The sequence below is a fragment of the Canis lupus genome, chromosome 19 (genome assembly GCF_003254725.2).
Source record: "Canis lupus dingo isolate Sandy chromosome 19, ASM325472v2, whole genome shotgun sequence".
NCBI classification, from domain to species: Eukaryota; Metazoa; Chordata; class Mammalia; order Carnivora; family Canidae; genus Canis; species Canis lupus.
This window is the reverse complement of record NC_064261.1, coordinates 45,703,543-45,717,533: the sequence shown is the minus strand read 5'-3', so window position 1 is coordinate 45,717,533 and position 13,991 is coordinate 45,703,543. Positions and strand designations below refer to the sequence as shown.

Sequence of the window (13,991 nt, the reverse complement as noted above, 5' to 3'; positions counted from 1 at the left end):
GAATATGCCTGTCAGATTGACCAGTTGACTCTGTTTATTCCAAGTTTATACAATAGATTTTTATCTTGACCATCTGTAGTCCATTTTAGCTTTGAAAATTAAATGCTAAGCATGAATTATTTTTAAATATACAGAAAATTTTCTTATTCTTTTTTTTAAGATTTTATTTATTTATTCATGAGAGACAGAGAGAGAGAGAGAGAGAGAGAGAATGAGAAGCAGAGACACAAGCAGAGGGAGAATCAGGCTCCAATCAGGGAGTCTGATGTGGGACTCGATCCCGGGTCTCCACGATCATGCTCTGGGCTGAAGACAGGTGCTAAACCACTGAGCCACCCAGGGATCCCCCAATATTTCTTATTCTTGATGGTTGAAAATGAACACTGAATATTATCCTTCTCTGAAGAAATGGAGCTAAAGGAGATAGTAGGTGTCTCATAACAGGTTTCTGAATTTTTTTCAAAGATACATACTTTGTTGCTTTTATCAGTGGATTTTGATTCTTAAGTCATAAATCAAGCATCAGTATCTTTGGGCTATTTTAAAAAACTTTCTTTGCTAGATTAATTTGGCCTCCTAAATGCTACTTTATACCAAAATGGAGAAAATAAAATCAATTAGAAAAAATTATATATATGTATATATATTTCTTTCAGCAATCACATTCAGATTTACAGTGCATATTCTGGTACTGTTCAATTTGAACAATTTTCTTCTCCTGCAATAAATTTTAATCAGATACTTTGTACCCAGTTGTACTCTTGTCTGAAACCTTCCAAAGTGCTGTTGTTGCCAAGGAAACCATTTCCTTATTATCTGTGCATTCAGCACTGTCTCACTGTCTGGCTCATTTTTCTCCTCTTTTTCACTCTTTCCATGACTCAACTGGAAATTTTATGTCATGTGTTAGTTAAAATAAAACACATTGCTTTCCTCCTCAGAGTACAACGCTCATTTGAAAGATGCAGAATGCAGGTTTCAACGATGGCTTCCTAGCCACATTATTATTTTTTGTGTGAAAAAAAAAAAAAGAAAGAAAAGATACAACTTTTTCATTCCTTTTTTTTTGTTTGTTTCATGTTTTACTCTACATTGATAAGCTGAAAAGTGTATGAAGTCTTTGTTTTGATCTCCCAGCTATATTGAGTGCTATGAAAGTCTGGAACAAGTGTTCTTTGAGTAATATCTAGCCCTGACTGCATATAGTGTAAGAAGGAGGAGGTGGGAAAGGTGACACAAACATGAAAGAGAACTTGAAAATGGTAAACTGGTTTCACGTCAAATGTTTTCTGAATACTTGCCTGCTTAGCCTCTGACACTCTTCTCCACTCCCCAATTCTTAAAATTCATATGCATATAATAAAATACCTTTAATTTTTAAACAGGAAAAAAAAATGTATAGAAAAATCCACAATAACAGTGAGGAATTTACCACGTGCCTTTCAGAATAGAGAAAAAGAAGATAAAACAATCAGTGAAGCTATGGTCTTACATGCACCTAGTTTTTTTGTTTGTTTGTTTGTTTTTGTTGTTGTTATTGTTTTAGTTTTACTTAAGTTTTCTAAGTATTTATCAAACACCTACTGTGTTGTAAGCAGTATTTTAAGTTCTATATCTAGTAATACAATGATCAAGAACACAGAAAACTATCTCAATTACATTAGGTATAAATTTTATTGGGGAAAAATGAGAGATAAACAATTTACCGAAAAAGATAATTTCAGATGATAATTGCTATGAAGAAATTAAGATGGTAACCAGGTATGTGGTGGCGGCCTACCAAAAATATAAAATTCAGAAAATAATTCTCTGAGGAGATGACATTTAAGTCAGAGACCTTACGAATGGAAAAAATGAACTAGACATCTTTAAGACAGAATGCACTAAATATAAATGACTATTTGAAGCCTCAAATGAACACATTTTATGAATATGGTTATAATATTTTGCAGATGTTTCTCTAATGCAGCTGTCACACCATCTCACCTATGATCTCCTCCCTGCCAATCTCCCACAAACCTAGGACCAACCATTACTTCACTACTGTTGTTTTGTTTGCCAGGACAGAAGCAGGTGCACAGATACTCTGCAGGTATTGAAGCACAGATGCTATTCTCATCCTCCTCACATATACTATTGAGATATTTTATGTCTCCGGAGCTGTACAGACTTACACTTTTGAGGTGCAATTGACTATTAGCCTCTGTGTGATGAGGCTGAGCACAGCTGCGGGCAACATGGACAGTTGAATGGGTAACCACATTCCTTCTGAATCAATATGTCTTCCTTGCTTTTAGTTCTCTTGCTCTTCGCTACTAAATAAACCTGCAAACCTTCATTGGTTCTATCTATAGCTTCTTTTTAGTTACTTCTATATTATGCAATGTTGATGAAGGTATAGATAGGTTATAGAAATTCCTGCCCTTTACATGTCCCTCCTTTTTTTGAAAGGTGTGTAAGATGAAGTCTCCACCTGAGACGAAGTCAACTGATACCTAAGGATCTCAATGTTTGAGGGAAGAAATAACCAGAACATACCAAGAATTGCAAGTCAAAACAACAATTAATATTTTTTAAAAGTGGCTGTCTTCACGTGGTAGTAATTTGTATTTGTTTTCTTTTTCGTTTTCTCATGGGTGTTTTCTATGTTTTTATGAGAAATATACAAGCACTTTCATAAAAAAAAAAAAAAGAACGTTAAAATTAGAAATGATGAAGTTATCCAGGAAAAAATCCTTACACTGCTAAAAGAGAGGAGGCAAGAACAACACGATAAAAACATAAATAAAAACAAACACCACGAGGTTGATGCTGGTGGTGATGTGATCATAGGTGATCTCTGTCTCAGAGGGCCAGTTCAACTGCTTTCCTAGGCCTCAAGGCGAACACTTTCTGATGTGAAGGAAATGAAGCCATGGTATTACTCAGCCCCTGTTGTCTTGTTCTCTGCTCTGTTTGCTTCTCAACAGCTCTGGCCTGAGAAGCCTGACCTTTCATAAGTTTTGCCAGTGAATCTACACACTTTGATTCTTTAGCACAGTGAACTGAACAACAGCTGTCCATCAAGTTTAGCTAGGTTCTTTGAAGCTTGGCAGCATTGTATAGTCCAGGCTTTTCAAATGTTGCTTATCCGCCACAGTTTCTTTTGTCTTTTCCAACTAATTCCAGGTTCTGACCTGATCCCGAATCCTGAAATTCCCAAAGGCTGACATCTGAAGAGGCATGCTCTTTAACTTATATAATCACACATATGTGCATCCCTACAGACAGACCCTGAACCTTGGAAGAAAACAAAAAGAGGAAAAGAAAGAGGGGGAAGGGGAAGGAGAAAAAGAGGAACAGGAGAAGAAAGGGTCAGATGGCCAAAATGAAACATGGGTATACCTAAAACCAAACTGCACTTTTGAAGAGGAATTTACATTATAATTTTGTGAATTTATCAAAAGGATAAAGTATATTAAGGAGAAAAAATGGAATAAAGCTTTTGCTTCTGTTTAGCTTTCAAGGGTTACATTTTTGTCTCCTCTGTTAAGACAAAATATATACAACATGCCTCCCTTCTCATTCATTATTGGTGTTACTTCCAACTAATTTCAGATAAATGATATTTTTCTCTGAATAATGAATGAATCCCTTTAGATGTTTATAAATGCTGCCTTTTACTTTTTAGGTGGTATCTTCTTCCTTTAGGCATTTTGTAGAAAGGGGTAAACCTGAAGAAATAAAATATCAAAAACACAGATTGTAAGGTGATGGAAACTCTTCATTTTGACTTTGCCAAATTAGAATTTGATTGCTGTTATCACCTGGAATTCTATTAGTTCAGTCATTCCTGTCTTATTGACTTTCTCTGGGTGAGCATGTTCTAAGTAAAACAACTAAAGCCATTTTTAAAAAAAAAAAAAAAGCTTTTAAAGATACTTTGACCTATAAAAGCACATGATGCCTTTAGAATCAGGTATTGAAAAGTTAAAGAAAAGGCAATCTACAGAGACAAGCATAATTATAAGTAAATAAATTGTAGGGCTTAATTGTGAAAGTTCTTTTGCTGTGGTCAAGGGGATAAAGCTATTCTCACAGCCTAAGTATATTCCAGACCTGGAGAGGAACTTTGAGAATGGCCAGAGAGTCCTCCTTGCTGCTGGAGCCATTTTTCACTCAGGGGATCAGGATGGGATTTATTTTCTAGGATTACTATTTAAATTAAATACACAAGCTGATCTTTTGAAATGTTCATTGGTGTAGCTCTCCAGCAGAAAAAAAAAAAAAGAATATTTCAGGCATGTGAGTTGGGACAATGAGCCTATTTACATTCACTGACAAAAACAGAGTAAAGGGGGAGGAGAAGATGAAAAAGGCATGCGACTATGTTTATTTGTAAACTTTTAGTTTTGTACTCAGAATTGAAAATAAATTTTCAATTTTATCTGTGAGTTATACCCCAATAAAGCTGGGGAGAAAACTCAATTGTGCTAATTTGGAGTTGGACCAAGGGCTGCTGCACTAGCATGCAGATTATGGGTTGTTAGGAACGAGGGGATGGAAGAGGAGTTGGTACCAAAGGGGTAAAATAGCAAGGGCTAAGAGAGAACAAAGTGTAAGTAGGAAGAACTGCAACTTTACAGTAATCGGATTTTAGATATAAGGCGTAAAATCAAATATCATTCTCCAGCTATTCTCAGGCTGACCTGAGTCATCTCAAACACTAAACAAGATTCTGAATTTCATTTTTTACAAAGCACTTAATGAAATACCTGACATACAATAAGCACCTACCAAATGGCAGCAAATATTGCCGCCCACCTGTATTCTGGGCTCAGGGTTCAGAAGCTGCATTATACATGCATGACACCATTTAACCAGAAGAAATGGAAACATCATTTCAGAGTTATCCATATATTAGGTGTCTACTTAATAAAACAGGTGATCTATTTGCTTCTTCCTCTAGAAATATAATAGCCTTTCTCCTTAGATCAATCCTTTAGCAGTTAATTTCTACAGATATACTTTCCTTTTACCTTTCCTTTTCCCCCTTCCTCTCTCTCTTTTTCTGCTTACTATTTTAGAAAGCTAACCTCTTTTGCCTTAGCTAACAGAAGAAGGACCCGTATGAAAGCAGTCATTTGTAAATGGCCATTTTCAATTTATTGTTGAAAACTTCACTCAACTCCTCAGATGGTTCCTTCATGATGCTTGTCTAGGGTAGCAGAGCAGAAATGACTTAATTTGAAAGCAAGAGAACTGTTTCCTGAGCTATAAGTTAACAAATTAGTGGAAAATGTTTTCTTCCTTTACTCTGTGGTGATCTGTCTACCGCTTGGGACCTACTAACACCTTGCTCCCTTCAGATATGTGGATTGTGGCCTCTTTCACACCTTCATCACTTGAACGTTCTACTATTTGAAAAGTAGAACATATCTTTCAAAACTTTATAGTTGTATCTAATGGGATCTAGGTGGCTGTGGGTCTGGACTTTAGAAACTGAATCCTAAAACTACAATCCTAAAACTTAGAGAAAGGGGCCCAGGGCCAAGCACAGATTCATTTCGAGTAAAAGGAAAAATTCTAAAAGAGACAATTCAGGGCATATTTGCCAACATTCCTTTTGACTCTGAAAGTTACTTTTCGACCTATGTCTTGACAAAACCTTGTTCTTAAGAGGAAAAACAGACCTAATGGGTGTGAACATCATAATTGCATCTTTACCTAAGATCTTAAGTACCATCCAGGGGTCTTGCCAAGCTTCCTATCAGGAAGCATTATTATTCATTACATGTTTTTTTTTTTTTTTTTTTTTAACTAGGATGTGTATGTTATGAACTAAAGAAAAGGAAAGGTCATTATGGAAACCTGGCCTAAGGAAGCAGGATCGGCTTAAGAGCGACATCTGTTAAAAATGTAATTAAAGAATTGTTCTCCTATCAACCTGGGCTGGGCTAAGCTGGTCATCTGACAGGGTCGCCTGGCTTATACAGAGATTTCATGAAATCTGTGCTTAGGGCAATCTCTCTTTTCTACAATCATTCACATTACTATGTGTCTATTTACCCAGAGCCAAAGGGAAGCCAAGTGTTCAGGCTGATAGGAAGCCTTAAAGATTTCCTCTGTGTGATCTTTTCTAGCGCTTGCTTTAATATAATTTTTCCCCCATTGGGTAGGACAGATGCAGGGCCTGAGCAGGTGGCTGGGTGAAAACATGGTTCACTTAGTGTCTCTGTGCAGGAAGCTTCTAGAGGCTCAGCCAAGTGAGGGTAGGTCAGAGCAAATCTCCTCAGTGGGGTAACGTTTGGTCAATTCTGCAGCACCTCACTAGCATAATATTAAAACCACAGAAGGTTGACAAGCAATATCTTTTGTCTCTTAACAACTACCCAGTTTCACCTCTGCTTCCACTGGTCCAATTCTCTCTGATTAGCTGTTTCAGTGGCAAATGAAATAAAAATCCATGGTATTAACCTGTCATATTAAAAAACCCTTTTTGCTCTGGTGCATACATTTGGCACAGCTGTGCATTTTGCATTTAAATATCCCTCCACCAGTGGGCTGCTCGAAACTATTGCTTTTCTATGGGAAATTAAACAGGGAGCTGCTTAATGCTCCTTGTTAGTTTTTTAATAAAAATGAAAGTGAGAAGCCAGCAGTATGGGGAGCAAATGTCTGCAGGACCCCATGGCTGTGCTAAAAGCAAAGAGGAGGAACCGAAATGCATATCCCTTTAAACTGCCCCTGCACCGGTGGATTTTGCAATGCCCGCTCCACTGTGGCCCTCTGAAATTGCCTCTCAAATGTTGTTTAGAGGTTATGTTAAATTGGCAGTCTTCTCCTGGGATCATTAGGCAGCTTTCAATTTGGGTTTCTAATAAAATATTGAAAGTCACAATGTAGAAACAAAGCTGCAGCTATTGAATTTGTGTGGCTTTTGTGAATGAGGGAGTCAAGAAGAAGAGGACAAGAAATAGAGGAAGGGGAGGAAGAGAGAGGAAGCAAAGAGATTGGCAAAACCAGACACAGGAAGAGGGCAGAGACAGAGTGAAACAGAGAGGGAGAGAGAGAGAAAGAGAGGGAGAATGGCCAAACCTCTGAACGTGAGCATCTGACATGGTATTAAACAGAAACAATTTGTCCAGGCTTAGCCATTGGTCTCATCGAACTCACTTCTAGGGCCAAACACTAAAATTTCAGGGAAAATAATTCCAGATTGATCTCACTGCAGCATCCTTATTTCAATGCAGACCATGTCTGGTGGGCTGTCACAGAGATTTGTAATTGTAAACATGAAATTAGTCATTAGCAGCCGTGTCCCAAAGCAATAAAGGCTTTATTTCTTTTCCGTCCTTACCTTTGTCATTTCCATGCTAACATGCACGCAATTAAATTTATTGAGATGACAAAACCTAACTATCCAATTTTAAAAATAGTGATATGAACTAACTTTAAAAAGTTTACTGTGCAACAGACATTGACAAACTTTCTGTAAAGGGCCAGAGAATCAATGTTGGCTTTGTGGGCTATACGGTCTCTGTCGCAACCGCTCAACCCTGCAATACAGGCTGAAAGCAACCACAATTGTCAAAAATGGGTGTGGCTTTGTTCCAATAAAACTTTATTTACAAAACCAGGCATTAGGATGGATTTGACACAAGGATCAGGTCTCTGCTGTGCAAGAACCCCTTTTAAGTAACCCAGGGAACAAACACAGTAAGCTTCTAGGGGAAAATAAATATCCAGTAAAGAAGCTTTTCCTTATAGTTCTCTTTTCTCATGAGAGAACATAGGTCCTTAAAATTCCTAATATTGCAAAAACACTCATTTAGTACTCTGAGGGTACTTATACCTGCATTTGACACTAGTGGAAATTAATCTTCCTCCACTTCCTCAAAAGTCAATGTCCAGGCTCTCATTCTATTTGGAAGAGTGATAATTTTGATAGTTTACCCATCATTTCAATTTCTACCAATTTTAATACTTCACTAAATCCTTTTGATTTTTTTTTTTTTTGTATTGCTTCCAAGCACACACTTCAGTTTTCCAGTCTGTGGTTTTAATTTATTTTTTTCAGTAATGCCTTGATATATGAATTTCAAATTCAGTTCTTTGTTTTTGTGTTTTTTAAAGGTTTTATTTTGTTAGGTAATCTCCATACCCTACGTGGAGCTCAAACTCATGACTCCAAGATCAAGAGTCACATGCTGTACCGACGGAACCAACCAGGCACCTCTTAATTAAAGATTTTTTTTTAATTCCATAGAATAACATACACGACATGTGTATAACCGGAGTATATATGACCATAGTACTTCATAATTAGGGGTTATATTTAGAAACAATGTCCAAACCTCTTCACTCCTCAATCAGGAGGGAATTCACAACTCCCAGCTTCATGCTGAGGAATGATGGGTTTGGACTTTACATCTAAAGCTCCAACTTTTAAGATTTCCACCTAGAAACTGTCCCCTTCCCTCCCCAAACACCTAGCTATTAAAGCCAACAGAACTCACATCCAGAAACCCACAGGCGACAGAAAACAGTTCTTAGTGGGCTCACAAGGACATGTTGTTGCAGGATTCCTTTTCCTTTGGTGGCCATGGTTCTGGGTCACACCGCTTTGAAGGCTGAGGAGATAGATCACATGAAGACTGGTGGGCAGCAAAGTTTGTTGAGGGAGAGCAAAGTACAAAACTCCCGAAGAGAGGGGGGACCTGAGCAGGTTGCCACCAGAGTTTCTAAGTCTAGGGGTTGGTGTTCTGGGTTTGTTGGCAGGCTGTTTTAATCTGATTAATCCTCCATGTTTCTGTTATACAGCCAGGTTTTTGTCATCTACCTATCAAATGGCAAAAGGTGGAGGGCTCCTTCCAGGGTGGTGTAAGATCCTTTCAAGGGTGCTTTCCTTTTAGGTTGGGGGCGCCTTGTCCCTGCCTGCCTTTCTTTGGACTATCTTTCATTAATGTGGCTGTGCTCCAGGGGTTCAGCACAGAGACAACAAGCAAAATGCCATTTCCTAGTCTTTCCCTGAAAGAGGATTGTTTGCATACACTAAAAGCTGCTGCCTGAGGGTCAGACTTGTAATTTAGCACACATCTGGGAGCTATCTGTGATCCTCCCTGGGGACCAGAGAAGCCAGCAGACACCAATTCTGCCTCTCACTCAAGTCCACTCCAAATAGCCAATATCTCCCTAGAAGGCACTCGTGTGTATACCCAGCCAGCAACCCAGCTTTTGTGGCTGCCACTCAAGGGGACAGGCTTCTAGGTCATCTGGCTCTATTAGTCAATGGAGCTTGCTTTCCAAAGTCTCATAGGACTATAGCAAACAAAAAAAGACTATTCGTGGACACAAGAGCACCCTCCCCACCCCACTACAGATGATACAGCCAGACCCAGCACAGAGGGAGCAAACAAAAAAAACCAAAACAAAACAAAACAAAACAAAACAAAACAAAAACAAAAAACCATCAGCTTGCCTCCTGGTGTTGACTGTGAGCCTCCTCTGTGGGGCACTGACAGGTGTTGACACACGTTCAACACTGGGACCCCGTAAGAAAAAAGATGGCTTGGGCAATCACAAAAGTTTGAAATGTTCAGAATAGGCAAACGTAGTCAGATAGTATATTTGTGGTTACCTAGGGGTGAAGGTAGAAGTAGGCACAGTTTCTGAGTTTCTTTTTGGGTTTATGAAAATAATTCTAGATTGATTGTGGTGATGGTTGTATAACTGAATATACTAAAAATCCTTCAGTTGGTCACTTTAAATATGTGAATTTTATGGTAAATTGGACCTCAACAAAGCCCTTTAAAATGAGAAGCTGGAGTCATCTCTTTTTCTTCCTTTTTTAAAGATTTTATTCATTTATTTGTGGGAAAGAGCGAGCATGAACAGGTCTCTCTAAAGACAGCTATTTGTTGAAAGAGAGGGAGTGAGACCAACGCTCTTACAAATTACTTCTATGGAAAAATCCCTGCACACCTCAACTGCTTCCTCACCTACCTCTCTGGCTTGGTTAATGCTTTTGCTCATAGTAGATAACGAAGAATCAGTTTTCAAATGACTGAAAAGTTTTGAATTTAACTTGAAAAATTCAATGTGAATCTCATAATCAAGCATTTTTATGTATATTAACCTGGGACTGTGAACAAAGGGTAGAAGATGAAAAAAAAAATGAAAAAAAGTTTGATCGAGACCCAAGGTTTACAGAGAATGGAGGAGAACACTCAGGGGGTCAAAGATCCTCAGAGGGTCTTGCTTTTGGGCTTCCCATAGAAAAGACACCTCAGAGCAGTGGACATGAAAAAGACAATTCTGAACAATTCATATAGATTTTGCTCTTCTTTTATCCTGATTGGAAATTAAAAACTACTTTATTGGAAGACAGAAAATCAGGTGACATAATGTGACTCATACAATTGATCAACTGATGACCAGAGAACTCAAAGGAATTACAGGTTTGGGGGTAATAAAAAGTTTCAGACAGCTCTTCAATATACTTTTAACGTATCTCAGCCTTAGTCCTTTCCCATTTTCTGGTTACGTGATAAAGAGATTGATCTAATTTCAGTCTTCCTTTGTCTGGGGTTTTTGTATCTCCAGTGCATTTTAATGTTTCAACAGAGTTAGACCATTTTATTCAAGAAACACAACTTCTAACCTCTATCATTTCTCTATATTTGCTGCTTTTCTCTGCTTCCTCCACCTACCACCTAAGTTCCAGCAAACTTATTATCCTTTATTTGATCTTCCTGCTAATAATTTAGAATATGTTAGGATTTGCCAGGTTGTAATGTGGTATTCAAGTTGTCTAACTTAATATCATAGTAAGGTTTGCACTAAGAGAATTTTGCAAATGAAATCTCTTAAAGACAAGATGATGACACATCACAATTTTCCTTTCCTAGTTGCAAGCACTACAATGTATGAGGTGGAAATTATCAATGTCTCAGAAAGACACAGTAACTCAAAACTGCTACAGCATAGTGAAGTGCTACAGTTGGCAGTTGGCGAGGGGGTGGGGGGGGTGGGGGGGGTGGGGGGGGTGGAGGGGGTGGAATAGAACTGCCAAAAGAGCATCAGGGAAGTTGAGAAAATGATAACATCTGAGAATGTGTTTATGAATGACAGTAGATGGCTTTTTATCAACTCACTTGTAGAAAAGTTGAAAAAAAATGCTGATTATTTTTTTTCTCTTTTATTCCCTTTACCATGATTATTATTGAATGATTCCAGCAGCAGATTTTTTTTTTTAAAGAAGGTTCTAATTTCATTAAGAATTACCTAATTTCATGTCAGTCAGTTATTTTCCTCTCAAGCCAGCACAAGATAGCAGCTGATGCCTGGTGGCTAACCTCCTGGTAACTGCTGCAGCTTCATTTGATGATTAATTATTCATTGAGCACCTACAGTGCCCAGGGAAAGCCTCACGCTCTTGCTAGTGACTTGCAGCTTACTAGGCAAACACCAACCAAATGAGGCAAACAAAAATGTGAGCAAAGTGTGACAAATTTACAAATGTGCATTCTCAATCCTCTAAAGGGGAGTATATTTCCAAGATAGAATTATGCTCTGCATCATCTTAGAAATTCAGCAAAATCATTTGAAAATAAAATTTATATGTGTAATTATATTAAATATACATATATAAAATTCAGAATTTTATATGTGTGTATCTATCCATTATCTGTATCTATCTATCATCTATCTATCTATCTATCTATCTATCTATCTATCTATCTATATGAGGTCCACAAGGGGAAAAAATATTCACAAGATAAAACATTTTTAACCTTTGCTTATGATGAATGAGAGAAAATTGGCATGGTGTTTTTGGTGTTTTTGTGAGGCTTTTAACACAATACCCAAGCATTAATATCATTTATAAATAAAAGTATACCCTAAAAGCAGGGAAGAAGATGATTTAATCAAGACAGTCTCAAAGGATAGAAATCTTCTGAGATCCTTGCTGGAGGGGATATAGTTCTTTAATATATGTGGCTAAGGATTCAGGGAAACGTAGTCCCAGTTTAGAACTTCATTCTCCAGACCAATTGCTGAATGTTTTGTCAATCTCTGAGGCGTGAAGTCCCAGTTTTCTATATAGATTGTTGTAACAAGCCACCTTTGTGTCCTGCCTCTCTGACACATGTGCTTGCAAATGTTCCAGAGAAATCCATGAATGTCATGGAATGTACCCAGCTTTGACATTCTTTCTGTATTGCTTACCAGTTTACCAATGAGAAAATGGGGGTGAGGGCAGGGTATTACTCTTAAATTTAGCAAATTAGTTTATGTTCATAAGCATAATACTGGATAGTCCTCTTCATTTCATCTCTAGCTAGGGTGACATTTTGAACCTCATTCTTACTAACTTAAATGTTTGAAGCTCCTAGGTTCATTGAGTTTTTCGAAAACTTGCCCTCTTTGTTCATTTTCTCATCTGCCAACATCACAAAATGTAAATGGCACAGCCATCCACAGGAAATCAGGAATCCTATTTCGTTCCTAAGTCCTAGAATTCCTTCAAAACAAATCTTAGGCATACATAAAAACACGGATCAAAATTAAATCTTAAGTCAAAACTGAATAAATATCAGCCAATGCCTCTTAATAACAAAGACTAGAAAACCCAGGAGGTGCATTGAATGTAATATGTGAGCCTTTGTATCTTCAGCAAGTAAAGTAACATCATTTATGGAAAAAGCACTGCATTTACCTCCACCGAACTGGGAAGAGAGTAGCCATCTCACCCTTACTTCAGGGAACTGACATTTCTTTCATGCCTAATAGGCCTAGAACAAATGGTAACTCATAGGCTAATATATTTGATTTTTATTTTGATATATCCATTCGTCTTCCTGAAGTGTTATTGAGCTATCATCTTATTTTCCATATTCCCCAAATGTTTTCTAGGCGATACATTTTTTAGTAGGGTTGACAAATAAAATATAGAATTTCAAAATGATTTGAATTTCAGATAAACAATAAATAAATTTTAAAAATATAAGTATGTACTATTAAATATTCTTGGCATCCTTATACTTAAAAAAATCATTCATTGTTTATCTGAAATTTTAATTTAGCTGGGCATCTTACAGTTTTATTTGCTAAATCTGGCAATCCTAAAGATGGTAATTCTTTTAAAACTACACAGGCTTTTAAAGAAAATGTTTATCTTAGCCAAACCTATCATTCCCTCCTTAGCTCTCCTTATTGTTAGCAATAAGAAGATCATTTGTACATAAATGATTAAAATAATATTAGCATTTCTTTCTGGCCCTGGAACCCCCCAAAAACCAACTTTTTCACTTCCTCTGCTGCAAGAATAGAACTGTTTCATGTGAAAGCCATTGTCTTTTGCAGCTGCAAAGTGCAGAGCCAGGAGTTCATTTGACCTCTTCACTAACTAGAGCCATCAATGCATTTCCACTTCATTTATTTTCATTCCCTGAAGTAACAGCACAAATAGAAAAACTTCAGTAGAGTAATTAAATGACAATGGGTACAGAGGAAGGGGCCCAAAGTGACATGCTTTGGAGCATTAAAAATATTGTAATCAGGGATCCCTGGGTGGCGCAGCGGTTTGGCGCCTGCCTTTGGCCCAGGGCGCGATCCTGGAGACCCGGGATCGAATCCCACGTCGGGCTCCCTGCATGGAGCCTGTTTCTCCCTCTGCCTGTGTCTCTGCCTCTCTGTCTCTCTCTGTGTGACTATCATGAATAAATAAATAAAAAAAAAAATCTAAAAAAAAAAAAATATTGTAATCAATGAGACTTCTTACTCAATGATGTGATTCATTTGTTTTTAAACATCTTGTGGCCACATATGGTCTTAAGACTGGAGGCAGAATCATATAAGCAACTTTTAAGAAGACTTCATAGAGGCTTGTGATTTTTATCTCTTGGGGGAATTGTTTTTGGACTAGTAATTGCTGATTTCTACCTATGTAAATTTCTGAGGATGAAGTCTCTTAATTTGCAAATAAATAAACAAACAAATAAATTATT

General features: G+C 37.5%; 1 long non-coding RNA gene across 3 annotated transcripts in view; it reads left to right on the top strand.

The window, feature by feature from the left end:
• Positions 1-3,505, top strand: part of LOC112649109 (uncharacterized) — a 39,387-nt gene extending 35,882 nt beyond the window's left edge. For 2 of the 3 annotated variants that reach the window (XR_004807086.2, XR_004807087.2), the window contains 3 exons: positions 2,063-2,253; positions 2,452-2,596; positions 3,169-3,505. This is a non-coding gene — a long non-coding RNA (uncharacterized LOC112649109). Of the gene's footprint in view, positions 1-1,952; positions 2,254-2,451; positions 2,597-3,168 lie in introns of all 3 variants that reach the window. The other variant, XR_004807089.2, reaches the window with a different exon arrangement.
• Positions 3,506-13,991: the final 10,486 nt, after the last annotated feature.